Here is a 4485-nt window from a genome sequence, read left to right on the forward strand (position 1 = left end):
GTTCATTGTCATCCATGAACTCCTCTGTGTATAGATCCAATGCGATACCGAACTCAGGGATGCTCAACTGGCAGAGTAAACCGCCTAGACAGAACTGGACCGTTCCAGGATTATCGAAGTTGGTCATGACAGTCTGAAGATGGAACATCGAATAGAGTTCCAATATGAACTTGAGATACGTCGGCTCAGACCGCGTCAGCCAATTGAATCTGTTCAAGTGTAGCCCAGTCAATGCAGTGGCCCATACTAGAGGTCAGGCTCGTAATATCTGATATAATTCCTCCTGGGGTCCCAAAGGAGCCTGGAGGAACGGGTGCATTATCTCCGCGGGAGGACTCGAGGATGACGCTGCTCCTTTCTTTTTCTTGGAAGCGGGGACAGTAGTTTTCTTACCACGATTGGACATGATGTATCTGCAAGAAAAACGAGAAGTATACCTTAAACTAACTAATTCAAGAAGTAATCATGAATGTAGTTAAACTAACCAATCCAACCGACTGTCAAACACTCAGCGGTTTAATATAGATGATAGAATTTTATATAGCAAATGACGTAAGAAAAGCATGATTATTTTCAACATGAAATGAATGAAATAGACTCTATGGGAACACAAGAAAGAAAGAATGTACCAGAAAACATTGACCAATAATGGCAAAGACTAAAAGCATATTTTTATAGTGAGAACTATGAATATTCATAAAATATTAGCCAAATAGCACCATAAGAATCATAAAATTAGTAAAAAAAGATGAAGAAAATAGAGAGAAAAGAGTAAACAAACGCAATATGTTGGTGGATGGAGGAGTTTGGGTTGTCGGAGGAGGGTTGTCGTCGGCGCACGAGCGTGGCGAGAAGGGCGTGTGGAGTTGCAGCAGCTAGGGTTAGGGATTTTAGGGATGGGGATGATGAATAGTGAGGAGTTTATATAGATTTTGGGGCACATGGCTGTGGGGCACGCCCGTGTGCCCTAATTTTTTCCCGTGTGTTTCGCGATTTTCAAATTTAGACGCGTTTGACATTCAGTCCAGCCCACGTTCCTTGGGCATGTGGGTGCACACGGCCGTGTCTTTCTTCATTCGCTTCTCCCACGCCCTTGTATACAGGTCCATGCCCGTGTTAGTTTGATAGTGTCGACCACGGGTGGATGGCACGGGCGTGTCTCACGCTGGTACTAAATTCTCTGGTTCAACCACGTTTTGAAGACACGGGCATGTCACATGCCCGTGTTATTTTGGCAGTTTCACCCACGGCCATGTCGCACGGCCGTGGCAACGTATCACATCCCGTGTTGGGGAAAATTTTTTCCCTATTTTTACACGGCCGTATTGCACGACCGTGTCTCCTCCCATAGTGTTAGCACGGCCTAAGGCACGTCCGTGTTCTCTGTCGTGTGGAAACGCCTAAGGCACGCCCGTGTTCTCTATCGTGTGGATTAGAAAACCTATGTTTCAATGACTTATGTTAAAAACTAAAATTTTAAAGAGGGTAACATCGTTAGTGCTCGGGTTGCCTCCCGAAAAGTGCTTATTTATAGTCTAAGCTCGACTTACCTCTCTTGTTGTGTGATCATGGTGGTTCGAGGAGTTTACACTCTTTATCCCTACTATCAGTTTTATCAACATAAGGTTTAAGACGAGTACTATTTACCTTGAACGTGTCGAATTTGGGATGAATTACCTCGACTGTACCGTATGGAAAAATGCTAAGTACAGTAAGAGGGATTTCTTTATTCAGTTCAGAAGTGGTAATACGAGGGTCTGCTGCGTCTAATAGCACTTTGTCTCCAACTTTAAGTTGATTCGGGGAAAAATTTAGCTTGTCATGGCATGGTTTTAGTTATCGTGTGTTTTCAGTTTATGTGTCTACCATTCATCTAGTTCCTCAATTTGTAGTCCTCGTTCTTCATAGATAGGTCCTTTGTTGTTGCTTGAACATGGCTCATGAATGTTCTTCGAACCTATTTCCTGCAAAGTAGGTTGCACCACATGGTTAGTTTTAGTAGGATGTGTTACTCGAATTACGAGCTTGAAGGGTGATTATTTCGTCTCCCACACGAAGTGTGAGTTCACCTGTGCCAACATCAATTATTGTTCTAGTAGTTGCTAAAAAGGGCCTCCCTAAAATTAAAGGAACGTTACTATCCTCTTCTATGTCTAAAACAACGAAATCAATTGGGAATATAAATTTTTCAATTTTAACGAGTACATCTTCAATAATCCCCTTAGGAAATCTGATTGTTTTATCGGCTAGTTGAATACTCATCCTAGTTTGTTTGGGTTTCCCAAGACCTAGTTGCTTAAAAATTTTGTAAGGCATGACATTGATACTAGCCCCTAAATCAGCCAAAGCATTATTAACATCTAGGCTACCAATTAAACAGGGAATTGTAAAACTCCCTAGATCTTTTAATTTGTTGGCCAGCTTATTCTGTAGTATGGCTGAGCAAACCGCATTTAGCTCCACATGCGACGCCTCATCCAACTTCTGCTTGTTTGTTAAAAGCTCCTTTAAGAATTTGACTGTGTTTGGCATCTGTGAAAGAGCTTCAATAAATGGTAAGTTAATATGTAACTTATTTAATAATTTCAGGAATTTACTGAATTGTTCTTCTATACGGTCTTTCCTTGTTGCGTTTGGGTATGGCACACAAGGTTTGTATTATGTACTTACCAGTTTCTAGTCATTGTGGTCCACCTCACCTTTAGCTTTACTTAGCACAATTTTTTGCCTTGGTTCTGGTTCAGGTGCAAATAACCCTTCCACATCTTGAACGGTAATTGCATTGATTTGCGTTAAGCTCAGTGTTACTCGGTGGGCTACCTTGTGGTCATTCAGATATCAATTTAGCGAGCTGACCTATCTGAGTTTTGAGCCCTTAGATCGACGCTTGTTGATTTTTAAGTGTTGTCTCAGTATTCTGAAAATGAGTTTCTGACACAGACATTAATCTTGTTAGCATCTCTTCAAGGTTCAGTTTTTCTCTTGTTGGTAGGGTGGTTGTTGGAAGCCTAGAGGTGGTGGTGGTCTCTAATTTCCTTGGCCTCCCCATGAAAAATTTGGGTGGTTCCTCCAACCTGCATTGTAAGTGTTACTATAAGGATTATTTTGAGATCGAGGATTATTACCCATGTAATTTAACTACTCATTCTCCATGTTGTGGCCATAGGGTGAGTATTCTGAATTGCTTAATCCACATCCACTTGCTTCGCATTGCATTACTGGGTGAACCTATAAAGAACCGAGAAAACTGTCAATTTTTGTGTTCAAAAGTTCTACCTGATTAGATAGCATGGTGACTGAATAAACGTTAAATACGTCGACTATTTTCATTGGTTTTGTCCTCATGACTTGCCACTGATAATTATTCAGTGACATCTTTTCTATAAATTCATATGCATCCTCAAGTGTCTAATTATTGATAGTTCCACCAGCGGCTGTGTCAATAATTTATTGAGTCGAAGGATTCAGGCCATTATGAAACATTTGAACCTGTAGCCAGAGTGGTAACCCATAGTGAGGGCACCTTCTCTAAAGGTCCTTGTATCTTTCCCATGCATCGTAGAGTGTTTCTAAATCCATCTGCACAAAAGAAGAGATATCATTACGTAATTTGGCTATTTTAGCTGGCAGAAAATATTTGAATAAAAACTTTTTGGTCATTTGTTCCCAAGTAGTGATTGACCGTCGTGGTAATAAGTTCAACCATTGTTTAGCCTTATTCCTTAATGAAAAGAGAAACAACTAAAGGCGAATGGCATCATCAGAAATTCCATTGATTTTAAAAGTGTCGCAAAACTCTAAGAAATTTGCCAAGTGAGCATTGGGATCCTCATCCTACAAACCATCAAACTGAACAAACTGTTAGATCATTTGAATGGTGTTAGGTTTCAGTTCAAAATTATGTGTAGCAACAGCAGGCCTAACTATGCTCGATTCAGTTCCTGTTAAAGAAGGTTTAGCATAATCATACATAGTATGTGGAGTAGGATTTTGATTAGTAACAATTGCAGGAGGTAGTGGATTTTCTTGGTTTTAAGCCATCTTCTCGGTTGTGGTTGAAGTATCGTCCTCTTTCTCTTCCTCTGTGTATCGTAAGCTTCGCCTTATTTCTTTTCGGTTTCTACGAACTGTGCGATCGATCTCTTTATCAAACAGTAATGATCCAGACGGGTTATTTCTAGTCATACACTATAAAAACCTGTCCAGAACGAATAAAAGAAAAATGAGAAAGGAAAATAGAAATTTAAATAAATAAGGTAAAATGGTAAAAGTAATAAAAATTGAGTGTTCCTAATATCTTAGTTCCCCGACAACGGCGCCAAAAACTTGGTACGTGATATTCGGGACAAGTTTTAAAGATTTATAACTAATCATTCTTGAAACTAACTATTATCACGATAAAGGCAAGTGTACCTGTCGAACAGTAGTATAGCTTTAGCAAGACCGGATTGTCGAACCCAAAGGAACCAAGAGTACTAGTAATTA

General features: G+C 40.1%; 1 non-coding gene across 1 annotated transcript; it reads left to right on the top strand.

The window, feature by feature from the left end:
- Positions 1 to 3505: 3505 nt before the first annotated feature.
- On the top strand, positions 3506 to 3612 carry LOC121206606 (small nucleolar RNA R71). Its single transcript, XR_005901670.1, has one exon. It is a non-coding gene; the product is annotated as a small nucleolar RNA R71 (small nucleolar RNA).
- The last annotated feature ends 873 nt before the right edge of the window (positions 3613 to 4485 follow it).

The sequence above is a fragment of the Gossypium hirsutum genome, chromosome A01 (genome assembly GCF_007990345.1).
Source record: "Gossypium hirsutum isolate 1008001.06 chromosome A01, Gossypium_hirsutum_v2.1, whole genome shotgun sequence".
In the NCBI taxonomy this organism is placed as follows: domain Eukaryota; kingdom Viridiplantae; phylum Streptophyta; class Magnoliopsida; order Malvales; family Malvaceae; genus Gossypium; species Gossypium hirsutum.